At 36.0% G+C, this 23,994-nt stretch overlaps 1 long non-coding RNA gene across 1 annotated transcript in view; it reads left to right on the forward strand.

Moving 5' to 3' along the window:
- Positions 1 to 323: 323 nt before the first annotated feature.
- Positions 324 to 23,994, forward strand: part of LOC121110644 — a 64,632-nt gene continuing 40,961 nt past the window's right edge. The window contains exons 1-2 of the long non-coding RNA XR_005859498.2: positions 324 to 552; positions 636 to 736. This is a non-coding gene — a long non-coding RNA (uncharacterized LOC121110644). The remainder of the gene's footprint in view (positions 553 to 635; positions 737 to 23,994) is intronic.

A 23,994-nucleotide genomic window follows, 5' to 3' on the forward strand; every position in this document is an offset into this window, starting at 1 on the left:
TAACAAGTTTAACACATACATATTGTCTCATGAGTTAATCTTAAAAAGGCTATACCTATTTTATTTCTAACTTAATAAGCATTTTCACTATCTGCAAGGTAGTGAAAGGTATTTACTCCCATAAATGTATAAATCTGTGTTAAAGAGGCTGTAGTGGAAATGCAAGTCATGGCTTGAAAAAGTGATTGAATACCTCCTAGGAGAGCAGGGCTAACCCAGAGGAGCTCAGGTGTATGCAATGCATCCGAGTGACTGGAACGGGTGGAACCAGGATCCACCTCTTACCAGATCTCATTTAAGAGTTGGCAGTGGAAACTGAAGACCCCTGTATACCTGAGGCCTTCTGAAGGTAAGTGGCTTCTTTCTTTTTCTTTTCTTTTTTTTTTTTTTTCTTTTGCTTACTGCTGTTGTGTTTGTGTGAATCCTCACTCACTGCAATCTGAGATCTCACTGCCCTGCTGTCATTGTTGTGCTTTCTCTTCTGTTACAGAGGAAATCTCCAGAATTATTATGATTTCACTGATGACATGTCCAAATGAAGCTACCTCCCTTGTATGTTATTTTATATTGTTAATTCTATATTAACAAATGTAAAAATGTGCCTGACTATAGCTAACATTTTTTTTTTTTTTCAGCAAGTTAGAACTCTAGACTACAGCTTCTTTGCTGCCTCTTTCTTCAGTAATTGCTGTTTATCTCATATAATGTAAGAAGCATATGTTCCACAGGTCTGATGGTGAGATACATACCTAATTTTAATTTCATTTTTAAGAAAATGGTCAAACATACTAGCATTTGTTTTTCTGTGCTTTGTAACTGGGAAACTAAGCAACAAATACAGTTGTTACTCTGAATCTTACCTTCAACTGAGGCAGATGTTGTTGTGTCACAAAATCATAGTATAACTTAAGACTGAAAGGACCCCTGGAGGTTATTTAGTCCAAACCTTAGCTCAAAGTGGATCACCTCTTTGCACTCCTAGGGATGGCTGCTATCAGTGATACAGCGAATGTAAAATACTTTATGATACGCAAGCAATAAGAAGTCTAGATATATTCTTATCTAAGTCAGAGAAGCAATATTCCTTCCTATTTAACCTCCAAAGAGACGCCAGTGGATAAGACTTATACCAAACGTGGAAGTGTATATGGTGAAAGCTATAGGAAAATATTAAAAATCTTTTTATTTTATTTTTTTTTCTCAGTTAAAATGATCTTATGGATACTTAAGAAATCTAAGATAAAGGCAAAGAACTTAGTATGTTGTAACCCTCTAAATCAGGTCTGCTAACAGTGATAAGAGCTCAGTTTGAGGGGGGAGAAAGAGAGTGGAAGATAATATTATTTCTTTCCAAGACTTCTGTAAGTTGTGTAGTGATTTTACAACAGTGCATTTAACAAGATAATTATGGAAGCATTGTGGACTTTACAAAGAATCCAGTTGGAGCGGGTTGTCTCCACGCTAACAACTAGTGAGCTGTGATAGAAGCAAGTTTCTAGTAATTGGAGATGAGGACATTAACAGTTACACTGAATTTATATTAAAAGGCTATTTCATACTAAATGGTTAGATCTGACCAAAGCATCTACTATCAATTGCAGACGCAATAGGTAAACTGTTGGTAATTCTGTTTTCCAGATGTGATTCACCTGAAGGAAATTGTTTACATATTCTATGCCTGCTCTGCAGTTAAGACCAATGTATAGTAAGAGGAGACAGCTGTCTTAGCTTTAGATATTAATTCCTCTTCTACCTAAAAACCTGATGTAGATATACCAAAAGAATTACAGATGTACCTTCTTAGTGTAGAATGAGAAAACAAAATTTCTTCTAAGTCCTAGAGGGCAACATACAGTTATAATTCTGTTTATGCCAAAAGTTATTATCCAGTTTAGATTGCTAACCCATGCTGTGCCTTTCTCAACAGGGTCCTCAACCCCTATGCTTATCTGCCTGCTTAGCTCTAAAATTCTGATGTGGTCTGATCCTACCACCACAGTAACTTTCACATTGCAAACTGACATCATGGTCATACTCAGTCAAAATGACTGCAGCTGCTTTTAATAAAGTACTTAAGTTGATAAAACAGAGCATATTTAAAGCTGAGGTGTTTTCTTATATATCCTTTAAGGTGGCAGTTGTTTTTCAACTGCTCTGTTAAGAGAAAAAGAGAACAGAGCTACCTATCATAGCTAAGAGGCAGACACTAAAACAGCAGAAACACCTTTTCTCCCCTCTGGGTTTCATATTTCATTAGTTTATTGATTTTTTTTTTTTTCCTGTTACTTTCCTTGGTGCTTTGGATTCTGTTCCAAGGTATCTGATTTCTTTTATCCTTATTTAGGAACAATGGATAAGACTGTGTTGAAGACCACTGGCTGGCATACTGATGTTCATTATTACAGTAACTAAGTTCTTTTTCTGAATCAAGTCCATCTTTCATTCTTAAGTATAAAAACTTAGAAATTCAAAGCAACAAAAAATCCCAAACCTCTGATCTATTTAGACTCTTATTTTTCTTTTGCTAAAGGAACTACAAAACATTCTTTTCTATGCTTTTTTTTCCCCAGAAAAGCCATGGTAAGAGTATGTTATGCAGCTGAGAGTCAGCAGAAAAGACCGGGGACAAGTAATCTTCTTTGCCTTATACTGCAGGACTTTCTCATTTTTAAGTTCATAAAAAATTGCATCCAGTAAAATCTGGCTGTAGAATTATAACAGCTTTAATAAATCAGTCTTTATCATAGCAAAAAGCAGTCTTTTAAACCCTGCAGGATTAAACTTCACATCTCTTCCAAACACCTTGTCCTAACTACCATGTCTGGAATAGCTTAATAATATGGAGAAACAAGGCTATATAGCATATTAGCTGATACACATATGAACAAGAGGGAGCTTAAAGCCAGCTCCGCGCTCTTTCCAGAAACAGAGATGCAGACCTCATGATGTCAGCTCCTTGGACTTAAACATTCCCTCTCTGATGCATTATACACACTGATATGCTAAATCATTCGCTTTTATCCATGTTCTCCAAATGGGAATATTCCCAAATAATTCATGACAAGGATGTATTTTTTTTTGTCTTCCTCAAGAAATTGCATTCCCTACACTTTAATTAGGGAAATAAATCTTTCTCTGAATATGTATTTATGTATATTTTGGATGTATTTTTATTTAGTCATTGTGTGCAAAGCTTGTGAAAGTAGGGAAAAATTCCCCATCTTACATTATCACCACCTTGTCAATAGAGACTTGATAGGCACAATCCTGGTGTACATAATGAAGCTGTAGACAGGCAAGGAGGAAAATGATGGGCCTTTTTTTCTGTGCAAAGGGACAGCTAAGCTGCTATCCTGACTCTTCACTTCAGCCTCACTGTCTTTTAAGGGTTATAGGTGCTGGACATGCCTTGTTCATTTTTCATCTTAAGTCTAGAGACTTGTGTTCCCATAGTGCTGCTGAATCCTTTCTGAATAGGGTGTCCCAAATACATTGGCAAATCCACTATGATTTTTCTGGTTATTATGTGTCATAGAAGGAAATGCTATTAGACTATCAAAATAATACAATTCTGTGCAATTCCTACAACAAACATTTTACCTTTAGTGGCTCTCTGATCAGGATATAGGAACTAGTTATCAGTAGAGGTGTAGTGAAAAAGGTGTAACACTTATCTGTTCAAGGGACTTCAGGATAGTAATTTGTCATTCAACACTTCTTTAATTTCTCATGTTACTAATGGACAGTACCTGTACTGATACCTTAGTCTGGTGAAGTGTTTTATTTATTTTGATTTAAAAGCAGTAATTAAAAGAAGGATAGGAAAAAAAGAGTGGAGGAGAAATGTAGAATTGGTCAGGAGCATTAAAGACTACTTATGCCTACTGTGCAGAAGAGTCATAATTCTTTCAGAACCTTCTACCCTCAGAAGTCCCTGGGCAAGAAATAATTAAAAAATCTAAACCTAAACAAACAAAACCAACAACAAAACAGCAGTGCCTGTACCAGTGTTCCATGATCTTTTGTCACAGAATTATAGAACAATTAAGGTTGGAAAAGACTACTAAGATCATCTAGTCCAATCGTTTAATTTTGAAGGAGAATCTCATGGAACTTTTTTCCATCTTTCATATGTTGGATGGTGAAAGGGGAAGTCTGGCTTCTTTTCTGTCATAAAGTAAATGACAAATAATGGAAGAACATAATTTCTGGAGGTTAAAATTAAGTTTTGAAAATCTGGTATTTTGCTTTTTTTTTTTTTTAAGGATAAAAGAACTGGTTACAAGCAACAAGTTGTTCGACTGAAAATTGTATTGAAGATGCTAACAAGTTGGCTCAATACTTTGTTGTCTCCTTTGCTTTACTCAGCACTGTCTGACAGCTCCAAAGAACATTGTCCTGAAACAGCAAAATAGTGATTTCACTCTCAAGCAATTATCTTCCCCAAAGCTCAGATGGCTTAGACACACCTCATTAACATGTCATGCATACCAATTTTACTCTTTCATCCACTCCTACCTATTCTCCGTTCCCTGAAGAGCTCTGCTGATTAGCACAGCTATGCACAACTCTTGCCAGCTCACTATGGGTTCTTCACACCATGAGTGCTGCAAGAGTATTTTTGCTGTCTGTACACATGCAGCTTAGTACATGTGCTTTTTCTCTCTGTGCTAATTGTTTAGTACATAAGACCTAAAAATACACTGTAGCAGAGTTGGAATTAAGTTTGATTTAGATCACTGCAGAGATGGCATATATGGAAAAGGAACAAAGGAGGTGCAGGGGAGAGAGCACTGGCACAAGTAGCCTGGAGACATGGAGTCTCCTCCTTGGAAATCTTCAAAAGCTGCCTGGGTGGCTAGTCCTAGGTAACCAGCTCACCATGTCCCTACCAGAGCAGAGGGTTGGACCGGAAAACCTCCAGAGGTCCCTTCCAACCTAAACTGTCCTGTGATTCTGTGGCTTTGAGTGTGCTTGTTTCTGTATGCTCTGCCAACTGGAAGTACAATAGGAAATTCAGTTTCTGAGTTTAATGTTGTCCAGTCTAGTTCTGTCACTTGATTCACTGTTTTTTGTTGTTGTTGTTGTGTTTTTTTTTAAACCTAGTTTGACATTGACTCTGTTCCCAAAGAAGAGAAAAATCATTGACATTTAGAAATTGTTCCCTGTTAAACAATGATGTTCTTTCTCATCAGAGAAAATCAACAAGACACAGATTGTCAAACAGATCTTTCAAAATGCCACTCAGAATTTTCATCTCAGTTTTTCTTTTATCTTGAAACTAAATACTACCCCCATGGAAGAAATTGTCAAACTCCCTTTCCACAAGGTCAGCCACAAAGCAGTTTGTGGGTGGCTTATTCCTCTCAATGTCTCTTCTAAATAAGTCTCACCAAGTACAGTTATCCTGTCACATATACTCTTTGAGACTGGCCAGTGTTAATTATGTACTTCTGTTCAGTTGATATTTAAAATCTTCTTTTGTAATGTTTTCTTCAGAATATACAATCTGCAAGAAAAATTGTCAAAAGAACAAGCATTTATTTATTTAGAAAAAGAAATTGTGTATTAAATGCAGTAAGAACTAGTATATCTGCAAGCTTTCTGTAATAGTAGTTCTGTAAAAAGTGAAATCCAATCGCTTCATTTAGGTATCTTTTCAAAGAAAGGCATGTTTTGCAGTGACTTTATTGGAATCTATGAGGATTGACAATGTGTATCTCTGGTGGCTGGATATTTTGCTTAGCCAACAAAAGCAATAGCTGAAAACTAGAGCCAATCATGTTCAGACAGGAAAAAAGACAACCTATAAATTAGGAGAGCTATGTCATTGCACCAACTCTGCCTTTCTTCAAAGCCCTGATAAAGAGGCAGCAAGTCCAGGCTTGTCTGTTTTGCTTTTTTTTTTTTTTAAACTGTATTTAACTGCTATTTAATAAAAGCAATTGTCTCTCCCCACAGGCCCTGATTCTTTTATGTTGATATTCATATGCCCTTCTATTGTACATGCTACAGTTCATCTAGAAGTGACAGCTTTCTTTCATAAACCACTGAATGAAACACAATTGACTTGGTAAAGATTATAAAACCATTATCTGAAGAGCCCCCCGACCTTGATTTCTGCTAATCATGCGTGAAAAATTCTGAAAAAAAATCAGGCCGAATACTCTTTGTAAGAAAACTGAAAAATGGGGGAATCTCTTTGAGTCACTAACTGCTCAGTCTGCAATAAAATAGTTACATGGATTTTTTTTTTTCCTGAAGTGGTTTTATTTTGTGCATTGAGAACAGTTGTATGCAAGGTACAGCTAGTATCCTGTCTCTACGTCCTTTGTAAAATGGGATCTATAATATAAAGACAGTTTAAATTTCCATAGAATTTGTGCATTGCTCCTTGTATCTTTAAAACTTTAGCTTTCAGTGCAAATCCAAGTTTCTGTTGTTTGCCTGAAAATAGTAGGAGCCAGTTTCCTGAGTTTAAATTGTACCCCACGAGTCCTAAGATAGTAACAAATAGGGCTATTAATTGAAGTCCTAATTCAAACCCCAACTAATACTAATCTCAACTAGAGTTAACAATTCATAGTCTCAGAATCACTGATATCTTAACCTTGACAGGAGAAGCCAAATTACTTGGCTTCTTCCACAGGTTTGACAGGTCTCCATAGACAATCTTTTAGTGGATGTGTTAATATTAATATTAAATCTAGATGAATCATGGAGCAAATACCCAGCATGGAGTGCAGTTTGCACTTTAAATTATGTTTTTGTCAGTAGATTACCTGCTAGTTCTTTAAAGCCTCTGAAGTTCTCTCAGAAACTGGGAACCATTTAAATAACATTTTCTGGATGCTTATTTGTCAGTGATTGGCTATTAGAGATGAAGACAGAATGGGTTTTGAGATCAGATTTTGTTCCTCATTGCACTGTAGCCAGATTATAAAACTGGTGAGAGAGCAGTGAAAGCAAGCAGTGGTTTGGTATTTGTTCCTGGATGAGATGCTGAGGTTATAGTTAGTATTGTGTGTATAATTACTTTTATTCCTGGGAGCAAAAGGGTTAGAATAAATTTATTGCATATCTAGCAAAGACTAAATGTAGAATAGCTGCTTGACATTGAAAAGGCCTTATGCTGTAGGATGCAGCTTCAAGAACAGGATGCTATTAAGAATATGTTGAAGGTTGGAAGTACCTTACAGTTTGGAAACAAAGACTTAATTTCACTGCTGGTTTTTGTGAAGTACACAAGACTTATCTGGGTCCTAAAGAAAAGTTGAATTCTGAGAGTTGATGATCAGAGTAACTGTTAGACTGAACTGTGATTATATTCAAGGAATCAGTCATCAGGAGAATGAGGTTTGGGTAAATTTCTAAGTTTTATGAAGAAAATGAAACTCCAAGTCAAAATATGAAACATTTACAGATCACTGCTTTACAACAGAGAGTAAAGTTAAAATTAGATTTAGAAACATTTTTAATCAAAGAGCTCAGATTAATGCCCTCACAAAGCTCAAATTATAAGTGTGAATACACCTCACCACAATATGCCACATTATCTTAGATTTCTTTCTGATGTATATATGATAATGTTTCTATTAAAATTATAAGCATAATGTGCAAAAGAGAAATTTTTCTATTATGAATATGTCTCTATAGTAAATCAACTGCACCAAGAAAATGAAAATCTTCTCTCAGAAGGAAGAAAGAAAATTCATCAAATGCAGGTTGCTCCAAAAGTAATGCCTTCTATTTATTTCCATGGAAACTATAACAAATATAAAAAGCATATTAAACTGTTTGATAGAGTCAATTCTGTGCCATAAAACATTTTTTTTCAACACAGTCACCACCATTAGCTTTGCATTTTTACCATCAATGAACAAGAGCTTGAAAGCTGTGCTTGTAAAAATCTGCACCAGTAGAGGTGACCTGCTGAAACACCCCACCCACTGCCTCACTGTGCTTGCATCCACTCTTGTCTTTGTAAATGTTCAGCAGGTGTCAATGAATGTCAATGGGTGCAATTTTTTTTTTGCATGTAGGTATTTGATGACACAACTTTGCTTCTTGCGCACTTCTGTGTCAGCAGCAATTGCTCCAGACTGCCTCTCTGCTGCCATCTGTCACATGGCAACAAAATATAATGGAAAATTGTCAGGAAAGTTCAACCTCTACTGCAATACCACCAACACCCACCTCTGACATAATGGGCCACCATAACAAGATAGGTGGCATTAATTTTGGAGCAAACCTTGTATGTCAAGCATCTTACAGATTAAATAGTGACTTCATTTAACATATATTTTTAAGCTCAGCTTAGCTTTCTTCGTAGTTCTGTAATTGTTTTTTTTTTTTTTTTAAGTTTATCTTTGATGTTTTATCTAAGGTAAGAATTACACTCAAGAACTATAGTGATATTAGTGTAAAGTGTGGAAGCACAGAGGGAAGCAAAGATACTTTGGTTACATACTGGTGCCCTGAGATCAAAATATGTTCTACTCTCTTGGAATGGAATTATGAGAAAGTCTGAGCTGTGAATAACCTTGTGCACATATGTCTGCCCTTATGAATACTTTCTTTCTAAATCTTGCATGTTCTGACAGATCCATTAACCAACTTTTTTCCAGTGACATCATTGCTAATGAAAAACAACACAGTTCCAAACGTTTTCTTTCCTTTTTTTGGCAATTGTTTGTCTGTTTATTGTCATGTTTTACATTTTTCATGTAGATGTTTATTGTGTTTTTGAGATAGAAAATAAGATACAGAACATTACATTGATGGTTTTGAATTTTTAAATAGGAGCTGTCTCCTAGCCTATTGTTTTCCATATTTAAAGTAACTTCTTAGTATGTGCTTGAATCTTACTGCTGTTTGCATGTATTCAGAATTGCAATTCTGAAATGATATTTTCAGGAATTCTACCGCTAATGCTTATTCATCTGAAAAGTCATTGAAGGTTCATTATTGTTATTTTCTTGATTAGAACTACTTCTTTGTTTGAGTTGATGAGCAAAAACAATAACTTAAATATCTAGCCACACAAAATAAACAATGTCTAGTCAAGACAAATCAGAGGAAATGTAATTGTCAAACTGGTCTATAAAGTCAAATTGCTAATATATACCCAGGAATAGGCTTTAATGGGCAGAATAAATAAAATACAGTATAATTCTAAATTCACAACAGCAATGGTTTGAAAATAGTGCTCTGTGGAATACATTAGTATGTGTTAACAACAACATAAAAGACTAAGTGTTTGGATATAGTCAGTTCCCTGCTTCTTCTCTAGCTCTGTAGAGGCACTGATGCCAAGGGGTACCTCATTAGCTGCACTAGCAGAATTTCTGAATGTGCTAGTCAACACAATAGAACAGTACATCATGGTACATTATTTTTTTCCCTGAAACAAGCTGTTTTTCCTCAGAATGTATTGTAACTTTACCCCACATAAGCCATAAACTGTAAATTTTGATTCTTATGTGCTTTTATTAATATAAATTGTAGTGAGCAAGTCTTTGTGAAAGATTTATTCAATACTTTTATTATGTCCAGAGACATACTGCAGTTCTTATTAGAGCTTAGTATATCACAGAGTGGCTTGGGCTGGACCTTAAAGATCATCTAGTCACAAGCACCCTGTAGTAGGCTTGGTTGCCACCCACTGGATCGGGGTGGGGGCGGGGGGGGGCAGAGTTCCATGCAATCTGGACTTGAAAAGCTCCAGGGATGGGACATCCACAGCTCATCTTGGAAGCCTGTTTCAGTTCATCATCACTCTTGGAGTAAAAATTTTCCTCCTAACATCTAATCTAAACCTTCCCTCTTTTAGTTTAAAACTATTCCCCCTTTTCCTGTCACTATCAGACCTTCTAAAGTTGGTCTCTTTATGTTACTGGAAAGATTTGATTATGTCTCCCTGGAGCCTTATCTTCTCCAGGCTGAACAAGCCTAGATCTCTCAGCCTATCTTAAATGGAGATGTGCTCCAGCTCCGTGATCATCTTCGTGGCCCTCCTATGGACCCAATCCAGCAGCTTTGTGACTTTCTTTTTCCGCGGGGCCCAGGTCTGAACTTAGTACTCCAGATGTGACATCATGAGGGTGGAACAGAGAGGGACAATCCCCTCCCTTGCCCTTCTGGCCACCCCTCTTTTGGTGTAAGCCAGGACTTCCAGGCCACTAACACACATTGCTGGCTTGCATTGAATGGAATCCCCAACACCCGTTCCACAATGCTACTCTCAGAGAGTTCTTATAATCATTCTGTACTCATATCTGATATTGCCCTAACCCAAGTGCAACGTCTTACACATGAACTTACTGAAACTTACTTGGTTCACGTGGGCCCACTGTTCAAGATTGTACTATTGTTTAGTAATTTTTCTTCATTTGTGAGTCTGAAACTTCACAAAATGGTTTTGAATAATTTAGTCTGTGTAAAAGAATTGCAGTGGTTACTCATAATTGAGCATATAACTCAAATTTAAGTTTCCTAGCTGGATACCTGTAGATCACTACCAGCAGGAAGTCTTGGAAAACAGTGATGCTTTTGCAGTATTGCTGAAGGTTAGGTTTTGAACAGGAGTTTGTACAGTTAAAAAAAATAAAATAAAATTCCCTTTTACTTGCTAAACACCTTGAAATATTTATCATGAAATTCAAATATAATTTACTCACATTATTTGAATCCAAAGGTATTTTGCATGCAGTATACTTCTAATTATTTAGAGTGGGGCTAGATAATTTTTAGACTGAGATAATGCATTTTAAAGGTTTCAAAATGTGATTTAAGGAGCGTCGGTCTCATGGAGTCTTGAAAACCACTGAAATATTCCAACTACTTTACTCTGGCTAAGACAAAATAATTGCAGATAAAGAAGTGAATCTGCCTTTGAAGATGGACCAGAATTTTCTCTGAGATTGTTAGTTATCTAGAAAGTATAGGAGAATGTGCACTTCTTTTCTGTCTGGAATTGTTGCAACATGAATGAGTAGCAAAATTGAGATGGAGCACCCGATGCAAAAATGATGTCTCATCCCAATTAATTTATTACTGAAAGCATAATAATTATACTTAATAATTTTTTTAAAATACATGTTTTGTAAAGTTTACTTATTTTAGTAGAGTCGATGGTAAGGACTATAATAGGTAGCTGTTCTGTCTAAAGAAACCAAACCTAGCGATGATCCAAATTTAATATGCATCCCTAAGAAAAAGTAATTAGTGAATGAAGGTAAGGCTGTCAGTGTAGTCTACCTGGACTTCAGTAAAGCCTTTGACACTGTCCCCCACAACATTCTCATGGAGAAGATGGCTGCCCCATGGTTTGGGTGGGTGTATGCTCTGCTGGGTGAAACACTGGCTGGATGGCCAGGCCCAAAGAGTTGGAGGCCAGTCACAAGTGGTGTCTCCCAGGGTTCGGTTCTCGGGTCGCTTCTATTTAACATCTTTATTAACGATCTTGATGAGGGGATTGAGTGCACCCTCAGTAAGTTTGCAGACAACACCATGTTGGGAGGGAGTGTTGATACGCCTGAGGGTAGAAAGTCACCAGAGGGACCTGGATATACCGGATCAATGGGCCAAGGCTAACTGTACTAGTTTCAATAGGGCCAAGTGTTGGGTCCTGCATTTTGGTCATGTCATGGTTTTGTAATTTTGCTATTGGTATTCCACATCATAACATGATGGACAAAAGAGAAGAAGAACTACGTGTCCCAGAGGACCTCACAGTCAGAGGACCTCACGGTCAGAGAAGGAAGATACGTCACGGAAGATATGTCATCTGGTTGCGCACGGTCTTTCGCTTTCACTTGTTGCCAGAGAGAGGAGTGGGTGTGCTTCCAAGCCGTGCACCTTCATCAAGTAGGGCTTTCAGTTTTGGAAACTCTCTCTCTCTCTCTCTCTCTCTCTCTCTCTCTCTCTCTCTCTCTCTCTCTCTCTCCCTGCTCTTTCTCTCTCTCTTATTTCATTTGATTTATTATCCTTACTTTCAATTAGATTGTATTATACTGTGTCATCTTGCATTCCAACATCATAGTTAGTAAAATAAGTTCTCCTCCTTAGATTGTTGCTGCTGCTCCATTTTGTTGTTGTTTTGCTTTGTTTTTGGGAAGCCAGGGGGGCCCATAAGCCTACTGCCCCCCTTTCACGGGCACAGATTTATCTAAATAACTCCATGACAGATTTTTGGTGGAGAATGCGGGCACTCTGAAGCTTTTAACGTTAGTAGGAAAAAGGATTTAATTTTTTTTTGTAAGCCTGTAGACAATCTTTTGCGTTCCTCCAGAAGGGTATGATGTGCTGAACTTCCACATACCTTGCTATCATACAAGACAACTATAGATCATCAAAATCATAAACCAGATTCTCTGAATTTTAATGTTTTGAGATCACTATGAACAAACTGCAAGTAGTCCTGTCAATTCAAAACACAGTAGTCTTACAATTTGCCAGAGGAATGGAAAAAAAAAGAAAAAAAAAAAAGTGGAAAATAGTTTAGGGCCTTCTCTTCTTTGAGTGCATTCACCACTCTGCTTCCCAGATACTGTGATGCTGAACTCTTCAACCTCGTTAGAGAAGTACAGCTACTATGCATACAAGAACTGCAGAATCAGTGAGTCCAAAGAGACAGACCAAGACAGTGAGGCTTCATACTACAGTGTTTTCCTCACTAAAGAAAATATCTTGTCCAGGTCAATTTGCATAAAAATATTTTTGTCACACATTCCTTGAGACCTATTCAAACCCCTCTATCTTATTATTTGCCAAAGAACCTGCTTAGTGACAAAAATGTGTGTTAAGAAATTATGCTCTTTTTATCTCTGGGATGGCAATGTTCTGGTGCAGTCAGTTAGTACCGGTGATCACTCCTAGCCCTTGTGAAGGGCTGTGTGAAACTGTGAAAGGTTTACTAAGGGTACTTGAGTGGATGTTTAATTGCTATTAAGTCCCAAGTTATTCCCCACACCCCTAAGATGAGAAACATTAAACAACATCTTAATATAATCTAGGCTATGATAAAAATGTAAACAAGAACATTTATTCATACCAGCCAAAGCAGGCAATAGAGTAATAAGTTTTATTAAAATAGAGAGGAACAAAGAAAAGAAAATCATATCTAATCTACTTATATCATGACTACCTCTTAAAAATCTCTCCTTCAGTCTTTCTCTCACTTCAGGTGACTTGCTGCAAAACAAGATGGTAGTCATGAATTCAGTATTGCACCAAACATTGCATTTGTATTTGGAGATCAATAAAAGTACCCATCCATGATAAAGAATGTCCTTTCCTTCACAGAACACTTTCCAGAACTTTGTCCTCAGAGGATTCCCACAGATATTCATCTTGGAGGAGCTTCTTACCTCATTTAACATGTTCTCATTTCAGTTTTTCAGGCAGATCAGAAAGATTTAGTGTCAGTCCGAAGTTCTTTTTATTCATTTTCACCCAGGAAACTCTCTGGCTATATTTCTTAATTAAAATAAGTCTGGGTCTTCTTCAAGTATACAAATGTGACTTTCTCGGCTTGATACGGTCTCTTCTGCTTTGTTAAATAACCCATTGTCTCAAGAGAATATAAAATTCTTCCTGTCAGTATTCTGAGAGCATCTCCCCTTCTGCAAGCAAATTAAAGAGTTCTGCAGGATAAGGCCGAGGCCAACTCCTTCAATGACAACAGTTGAACTACAAGTGAGGGTCAGACCTTCCTTTTCCCCAGGAGCCTCTTTCAAGTCTGAGGCTTTCTGGCTTAGTTCCCATCTGAGCTACATTACAACTCTGCCAGGTACATATGTGTTTGGTCCCAACCTCCCTAACCCCGACTCTGACTCATCATAATGGACTTGCTGCATGATGACTGGCTTGTAGCTGTTCTCTGAACCATTTTTCTGGACCTAATTCTGACCCTGATGCTTCTGGTTCAACATCTGGACTCCTTGCATGTGAGGATATTGCTCTGGCTTCCTTGGTGCTTCCCTCATTTCCTGCTCTTCATAATTTGTGGAGCAGCCTGCATTTGACACTCCCTGGCGTGCCCTTCTCTTCAACAATTCAGTGGCAGCTTTCAGTATGGATTGGATTTGGATCTGGATATTTCAGTCCACATCAGTCTGTGGATGATTACATTTAATAGAAATTACAAAAGCACATAGATTAAGATTACTTCCTAGTTAAGACCAAGCATGTTGCTTTCCCTTCCTTTGAGGATTCAGTGTGTTTGAAATGGCTAGTTCTCAACACGTTCCTATTTTCTTCTGTATTCTCTAAAACAAATGTTGCTGTATTCTCCATCACAGCAAATAAGCACCTCTTTGGATGTACAGACCCTAGGTGTCCGTGAATCTAGAACCGATGAGTTCATACAGGGAGCTTTATGCTCTACAGTTTGATGCGAAATTCTCACTATTCGTTGTAGTATAGCAACTGGTAACACATTAAGTTTATCCCAGCTTACACTATCTGAACATTTTGAGCAGCCATCAGAGACATGTTACAGGCCATGTTCACTAAAAGGTGTTAGTCTAGATTTGCATCTAATCTCAGATATGTACATAATGCTATTCATGTTAGCCTGAGGACAGCACAGCACAGGAGCAGAGAGAAGTACAATGGCACAGTGGGGAATAGAATAGATTAAAATAAAAAATGAGGAGAGAAATTTCAAAAATTATGGAACTAGCAGAACACACTAAAATAAGAACATGTGAAAGTCAAAGGAGAAATAAGCTATGCTTTACAAGGGAAAATGTTGACCCAGAAAAGCTAGGTAACGATTAACACCAATATCTTGAAGAGATGTAAAGAAACAAATAACTTACTGTTACAAAACACAGCTGAGCTCTATTGCCTCCTCTGTAGTGAGTATTAATGTGTTTCACAAAATTTAAAGATGAAGGATTCCATATTTGAAATAAAGTCTTCTATTAAATCTCTTAAATTACCTTGTCTATAGGATGGAAATAAAGGAAAACAGGAAAAAAAGTGCTTTTTTATGTGCACACTTAAGAAGTAATAAATTATAAAAACGTATGCCTAAAACGGTTAAATATGAAAAGCAGCATTATAGCCTAGCTTAAAATAATAATCCCATCCTTATAATTATTACAGATTTTCTGTAATAATTATTAGTTCCTAATAATTATTACAGAAAATCTGTCTTTTCCTAACAATCAGTACTCTTACTATTTTGACAGTAGCTCCCCTGACTGTTTTGTTCTATTTTTCCCCAAAACAGCTTTACAAAAATACAAGAACAGTGTTTCTATTCCAGGTCTGCAATGCATACATGAACATGTACCAGTAAATTCATGAAGATATCTCCGTGTTCATGGGTCATATCTATGCTGTTAAATCAGATTTCAAATAAAGTCCCTGATAAACAGTAATTTACTATATCATCATGTCTAGACAAATACTATGCTTTTATGCTACCAATCCCTGTATAGAGCACTTCTGAGATGAATTCTTTTTTGTTTGCAGTAGTTCTACCTCTTCAAATTAAATGAGATTTGCGGGGCTCAGATGCACAAGCAGCTAAAATTTCTACTTACCAAGAAAGAAAGATCATTCATGTTTGGATAATTCCTGCTTTAATTACTTTCATATGAAAATTCAGCTTCAATGCTCAAGGAAAGATGAAATTTAGGGTATTACATTTTTTCATTCATTTACCTGGGGCATGAAGGACTCTTTCATGTACATTTTCCGGGTTGTTTGTTTATTTTCACTTCTTTTTTTTAACAAAGGCTGATTTAACAGCCTGATTTTTGAATCTCCCATTCTCAGAAAAGGAAATAAATGATTTGGGCTGATTTGGGCCAGAGGTCCACAAAGGATTCCCTTGCCAGACCAAAAAATGATGTTAGAACTTCCTACCTTTTTGCAACATCTGTCACTTCTGATGACTGAAAATTCCAAAAGTACATTATATCAGTCCAATACTTTACTGTAGAAACTTGGATACTCTGCACATTACCAGGTTTGCTAACATACATTCAAGAATCTACCACTGCTTACCAAACTGCAGGCATCTGTGCCTTTGCTGCTGAACTGGAGGAATCCTAAGCATGGCGGAGACTCAATCTCAGGCCATTTTGCAGAGAGTTAAACAGAGAGATATCCACCTGGATATCTCCTATCTCTGGAACACAGAAAGGAAGATGTAGTTAAATCTGATCCAAACACCTGTTCTCAGAAAACAAACAGCATGCAATATTATGTAAAATCTGATGATTTATATTGACAGACATCTCGTGTATTCCAGAAGGTGAGGAAAAATAATTAAAAATCTGTTAGATGTGCATAGTCTGAGTATAATGTCCAGGAGGTAAGCTATATATGTTTTTCCATATAATTCTACAAACCAAAGCTTAAATATGAAAAAAATTACAAATAGTACAAATAGCTCTTTGAAGATTACTTATGTATATGCCTCAGAAAAACATAGAATGGAAGATAAATAAAAATAACTCACTGCAACATAGTATAAAATCTGACACTTCAAAACAGCAGGTTCTTTTATCCCCAGGGAGATAAACAGAACTGTTGAAAACTACATTAAGGATATTTTATGGTATAGGATTAACAACTAGGAAGGAAGTTAGGCTGTCTGCCACCAACTGCTGAATTAGGTAAGCAACTTCTTACAGTAAGAAAACTCATGCTTGTTTGGCAACACTTCAGGGATGTTCTTCCATCAATATTTTAGCTTGAAATGCAAGCTTTCTCCAACACCAATTTATGGTTTCTTTTCAGTTTAGCCTTGTTTCTTATTGTCTATGTTCCTCTTTTTGTCTATATATCACTTTCTACCTTACAGCTTTAGAACATGTAGGTGATTTCCAAACATTTTGATCTGAATTCCTACAACCTTTGTGAAAATTGCTGTACTCCAAGTAGAGGAGAAATATTCAAAATATCTCCTTTGAGGTAAAGGCTTCAGCATGATTGTATTGTTTTATTATTATTGAAAATGATTAAGTATTTCCAAACAGAGATATTATAAATTCCCTGTAAGTGAAAATAGGAAAACTTCTGAGGTATAGGTGACTGCAAATAGCACAGAACTGAACAAAGTTTCCATGAAAAGTCTTGCATGTATATTAACTCACTTGGAATTGTATTTTCAGGGTGTTCTTTTTTTCCCTATCCATTTATATGAATGCATGAATTGCATTATGGGATTTGCAAATCAATGAAGAAGCGAGCAAGCACGGTGGAGACTATGTCTATGTCTCTGTTACATAACTGGCTGCACAGTTGAATGGAAAAATTTAAGCCAACTTTATACTAGCTGGTATAGGTACTGCAGGTTGTGTAGACACAATCACAGACTGTAGGCAGACTCAGTCTAGTTCCTTTTCTATGCCATAACCATTTAGAAGTAATTCTAGCTACTGAATCAGTATAAAAAGTGTGTTTAAACAGGTCAAGTACACTTACACTGATACATGAAGCATTTATTCAGCTTCTTTGCAGTTGCTATTCTACAAATAATATTTGAAAACACAGAAATCCAAGCATTTTATCATCATCCCTTCACATAAAATTGTAACTGGTTATGACAAAGGACACAAGCACTATTATTAATATGCTGTTCCATCTGTATTGCAAGTGAAATATATGAGATAAGATTAAGTTACTGTTTCAACTTTGTTAACGTTCTTGTATGTGAGAGAGTTTGATTATTGTTGATCCTGTAATTACTCAGACAGGGGAGGCACTTCACTGTGTAATATGCTTTCCTTGTGTTAATGCACTACACCATGTAATGCAATGGGTGTCCGTAAGGAGGTCCGGTTTTCTCTTTTTCTTTTGTGTGGATGTATTGCTATCCATTTTATCCATAAGCATGTGTTCTTTTACTAGGTTTATTGCTGTAGCAAGGACAGAGCTGAGTGGCTGAGTGGGCTGCAGTATAATTGCAGATGGGATGCACACTGTGAAAAAAGCTGATGTTTTAAATGTCAAGTCAATTTTAAGGAGAAAATGGCCCAGAAAAAAAATACAGATCTATGATTTAAGGACACTATTTTTAAACAGCTGATTGCTGGTAAATGAAATAATGTTCAAACTTCAAGCAATTATGAAGCACTCCTATGATTTTGAAATTCAAATTGGTATCTTGTAACAAGGAGTCGACTTTTGTAATATTGCCAGATGGCAGGATTGAGATATTATCAAAATATATTTCAGTAAATAATAATTTTAGTTGAATAATCTACTTTAAAAAAATATGATTTATTTTCTTTATTGTTACATTCTAATATAAATCGCTTGGTCATACATCATAAGAATATTCAGGTTGAAGTCAAAGTCTAACAGCTTGAAAATGGTAAAGTTCACACATAGCACAATTTTAATTTTCCCTATGAGTCAACCCTGCAGCACTGAATGTACTTTTATTGTTTTTTCCCCGTGGAATCATTCCTCATGCAGTGATATTTCTTTGTATCTATGTATCAGCTGTTTCAAAATCTCTTTTTTTTTCAACTGGGCCTTATTTATTATTATTGTTATTATTATTTACTCCTCCTATTCTAACACTGAAACACTTTTTAGATGCTTAGTTTATTTCCACAATGAAATTAAGTGGCATTATTTTTCCATTTTTTGTGTTCAGAATTAGAATTGAAAACCAAAATTATGAAAAAAAGACTTTTGCATGTCAAGCTTGGAAAAGTATGAACTTAATTTTTTTTATTCCTTTTTGGTATTTTAATACGGATGTATGCATGAACAACACAGGTCCAATTAATTTAACTTGCAGTTAAAGAACACAGAATTTCTGCAAATATGGCCTCTTATTTTTCCTGCAAGGCTAAGAAACAGCACTGCAAATATCATCACTCACAGTGTGATGATGCACTGGAATATGTTGCCCAGAGAGGTTGTGGATGCCCCATCCCTGGAGGTGTCCAAGGCAAGGATAGATGTGGCTCTGGGCAGCCTGAAACTGGATGATCTTTGGGGTCCTTTTCAACCCAGGCCATTCTGTGATTCTATAATTCTATGATCATAAAATTGCAAATTTTATATAGAAGAGAACTTTGCTTCTTCCATTTCCTATGAGAACATATTCATCAGTTCATATACATCACACCACATGTGTGATATTACGTAAACTGGATGCGCAAACAGGACTAGTCTACAGAAGTTCGTGTAGCATTGTGCATTACAGAAGAACAGGACTGAGTGTCTCATCACCATCCTCCTTACAAGGAGCCCAAATAGCAAACAGGGCAGGACATTGATGGGTCTGGACACCAGCATCCCATCACTTCACTGGGGCAGGACGGAACTGGTTCCTCCAGGATGAGTCAAAATGGGGCTCTGCACGGGCTGTAATGGAAGGGCAAACAGCACAACTCATGCCCTCAATTCTAACATTTAGTAGGGACAGTAAAGCAAGTGACTATTCTGTACCACCACACTTATGCCCCTGAAGGGTGGTTTTGCATGGAATAGTGCCTTTTCTTGTTTGAGAGGATTTTCAATTAACCAAGAGTCTGTGTGACTGTATTTACTCCTATGGATGTTGGTTTTAACATGGTGCAGACAAATTCATACTCAGGTAAATACGACAGTCTTACAGAGCCTGTCTTTGAAATACAGGGTACTGAGTTTTCAAACTGTTATCACTGATGGTAAATAGTGTCTGGTCAGAGACAGGAAAACACATTCTGTAGGTATTTTCAAAGTCATTTTTTGAAATAATGGTAACTTGTAGAAATAAATTAGAGGAAATTCAGCTTATGTTCATGTATTCCGGAAAATTTAGGGGCATTAAAATAGATACAATTAAAATTAGGAACAATTTAATAACACTCAATCATTAAATAGTAATTTCCTTTGCTGATATCCCACAACATATTACGTATTTCTGTCTAGTAATGAAGTCCTAGCACTTGTGAGATGAAATGTGACATCCAACCTGCCGCAGTCCCATAAACCACTTTGCGTAGAAAGAAAGGAAGAATTATTTCTTCCTTTGCAAGGTCAAAAGTTTGCCACTCTAGTATATGAAAGGAGAATGTAAATCGTGATCTGGCTGGAACTACAGAATAACAACTGGTTTTCTACTGGAACATTCCAGAGGATTTCTCTCCTCACAAAGGGTGATCAGTGTACTGCTCTCAGGGCCCGTTTATATAGTCAAACAAGTAGAAGGAATGTATAAAAAATGCATTGCGCTAAGTACAATATTAACTTTCTTTTTATTTATTTATTCAAGTACTAAAAATATTACAAACGTGCTTCATTTACTTTGCTTTTGTAGCACATTCTTTTCTTCAAAATAAGGAGAATTTTCTATAGGTTCCCTGTGTCTCACTGATTCTATTTAAAGTTATATACATCTTTCACAAATGATTTCATTTCAGAACCAATATTTCTTTGGGAAAATGATGTATTTCTAAACACTCTATGGCATGAAAAGTTTTGCAACTGTGCAAAGCAGTTCTGAAAGGATATAACTTCACTGACGATACAAGAAATTTTTATTCTGGGTTCTCTAAACTTCTTTAAACTGAAGAAAGTAACAAACAGTATATTTATAAAATACATTGCTTAACTGTTTGCACCTCATTGACATAAAATACCATCAAATTGTGAGGTGAAATGGTGTTATTTGGGTTTTTTTAACCCTTAACAATAAATATAAAAATGTTTTGTATTACCAATTCCTGTGCAAAATCTGTAAGCGATTGTTACTCCTGAGAGGAATTCATCAATAAAGTAGAAAGCCTAATTTGCTCAGTTATAAAGTTTACACACATGTAAGAAGATAAACACATCATGTGCAAAATCCTATTTAAACTCCTCTTTTCTGCTTATCTTGAGTTCGATTGTTAAAACGTGCTGTCACTATCATGAAAGAGAAAAGCATACTTCTTCAATGTCTGGCTTTTGGCTCTTGACTTCTCAATTTCACTTTATGCATTTAAGGAACAATTTCATAGCACTTCTTGCAGACAAATTGCATCAGGGCTACTCTATCATACTGTCCTGGGGAAACAGATTTAGGGTTTCAGTTTTTTCATTCCACCAGAGTGATAGCAGGAACACTTCAGAGTCAGTTTAACATCCTATCTGTGTCACTTTTCGCTGAGTACTTAAAAGTGCTTTGGGGATTATTTTCAATTTGTCCACTTATGGTTAATTCCTTTTAATCCCAAATCTTCCAACCTGTGAAACACTTCAGCTGCACAGCATTAACCTCTATCTTTCTCAATTACTTTCCTTCACACCTCCACATTCTGTCACACTGCATATTCTACAGAAGTAATTTCTCCAGAAGTATGTATTTCCAAGTTTCACCCCATTTATTTACCTATACATATGAGAAAGTGTTAAGAACCTAACTTTTCCATAAAAGTAATTTCATTGAAGACCATACTGACATATTGTGTTGATTCATTGGCTCCTTGCAAATTTCTTGCTGACAAGGAGTCTATGTCCATTCAAATTTACTTGGTCATTCTGACTGATGTCCATTTATGAGTGAAGAATGGTGACACATATGTCCTTTAGAATCACAGAATCACTAAGTCTTGGAAAAGACCTACAAGATCATCCAGTCCAACTGTCCACTTATCACCAACAGTTCTCACAAAATATATAGTGACATATATCTCTCTATATAACAGAATCCAACTCTCTATATAACAGAGAACATCAGGTTCTCTGATATATACATCAGCCCAGTGAAAATGTCTGAGGGCATCTCAGCTGGCTCTTGATACAGTTCTTTCCATGGCAGAATCAAGCACTCCAGCAAAACATTTTTTCCATGTGAATTAAGCTATTCTTAAAAAAGGATTTTGTGTGTTTTTTCTAAATATGGAAGGAATCCTCACAGTGCTGGAGTCTACACCACAAAGCCTTTTATTAATCCTCATACAACAGTTGAAAGGAGCACCAAAATATCCATTTGACATTTTTCAGAAAAAATCACTTTCTGTTTCCCATAATTTCTTTTTAGCTTTTCAAACCTTCTTTCTCTTCTCATTTCCTGTGTCTTTAATATCATATTATCAATGTAAATTGTATCCACATTTACTATCATGGATGAAATTTCAGCTGTGTGTATTAAATCAGATCCTTAAACAATATGTGTCACTGTAGCTCTATCAGTGGCATTAGAAGTAAGTTATTATATATGTAACAACTGAGATCTGGCTTAAAGCTCCTAATGGTACTTAATGGAACTCTTTTCATATGTAATCAAGTGATAAATTAAATCACTGTAATCAGACTGAGGGTCTCTGAATAATAAAATGTCACTGCTATCCTTATCATTCCATATATATTTAAAAAAATCAATATTATTGATCATGTCATGTTTAAGTTAACCTATATGACTAATTTATAGTTCATTGTTTTTAAAAGCAATAATAATTTTAAAAATGAAAACTAACTTTTGCTATTTTAACTTAGATTTTTTCCTTCCTTTTTTTCCCCTGTGAAATATGTTGTGACATGTGAAACTTATTTTATGATTAAAATAGTAAGCACAACAGAATGTAACTTATGTTTACATAAAACATCAGATGCTCTTATGCAGATTACTGAAATAGATGACAGTTTATTGTCAGTAGTATTACCTGAATTGATCGTCAAAGTCATAGTCTGAGCAGTATGTTTTTAGTATGTATTGGCATATTGTACTGGCAGTTATGAGGACAGCAATACTTGCTAAACGTAATTACAGAATACTGCGCAAAATAATCATAAATGTTGATGAAGATTGTTAGACTCAGCTCTGTTCTTTAGTATCTGTATGACAAAAACCCCACAACTTTTGTAATTAATATTCAGTGGCTTCAATGAAAACAATTATAAATTTGTCGAAAAGCAATAAATCTATACATAGCTAATGTCTCAGATAATTTGACATCCAAAATGAAATCTACCATGAATCTATTAAAGGTACATTTTCTCTGACTGAAATTATTCTTCATAGAATTTTGTAATGAAGATATGTTCCAACCTTTCCTCCTTTGTTAGTTTATGATCTGAAATCCTCCTTTTTTTAATCTTTGTAATACAAATTAATCCAATCCCAAGATCTCACTACAGAGAAATGTAACCAGACCCCTCTGAGGAATAATAAACTGAAACACAGTTGGCATAAACACATTTGGTGCTGACACCCAAATGAGTTGTGCGTGGGCAGCAAATTAAACACCAGCTTGCAAAGCAAAATGGTAGTATTAACAGAGCAGGGAGGTGATCATCTATCTCCATATGGCTCTGCTGAGACCACACATACAGCCCTGAATATAATAGTTTTCTGGATGTTTCAGTACCAGGGAGATACTGCCTAATTGAATGTCTATTCTGAAAAATATTCCTTGATATAATTTAAGTTCTTTTGGAAACTTGTATTCTTTGGTGGCTATTTTTTCCTCTGTTTAATTATTTCAATGTTCCACTGAAGAGCATGCAACGGAAACTTGTCAAAAGAGTTTAAGCATTGTTTTATTTTAAAAATGAACTAATAACTTTAGGAATTATACATTTAATTGAAATAAAAATGGAGCACTTTAACAGAATTTGTGTTAGATAAACTTTTTACAAAACATAAGCCTCTCTGTGCTAAATATGAAAACATAAAAAAACCACTTATATTTATGTGTCCCTGAATTTTGCTCCAAATGCTGTACTACCCCTTATGAGAGGAGAATGAAGAATATTCAACTATTACGATCTTCATTTCCAGAGCATCTGAGTTTAGAACATACATGTGTAGTCATGAGGCTATTTAGATCTATCCATAGTTGCTGCAGGTTTTGTTACTGAGTTAATTCTAAAGTGGAGGGGTGAAATGTTGTCTGTTCTGTTATATTCTGGTCCAGTTTAGCTTAACTTTATTCTTTTTTTAGACCAACAAAAAGTATAATCTGTATTTTATAAGTTTACAGCATAGAAGAATGGAGAGAATATGTTTGGTTCAGGATTTTCTGCACCTTTACACCATCAGCAAAA

This window comes from Gallus gallus, chromosome 4, assembly GCF_016699485.2.
Source record: "Gallus gallus isolate bGalGal1 chromosome 4, bGalGal1.mat.broiler.GRCg7b, whole genome shotgun sequence".
Lineage (NCBI taxonomy): Eukaryota > Metazoa > Chordata > Aves > Galliformes > Phasianidae > Gallus > Gallus gallus.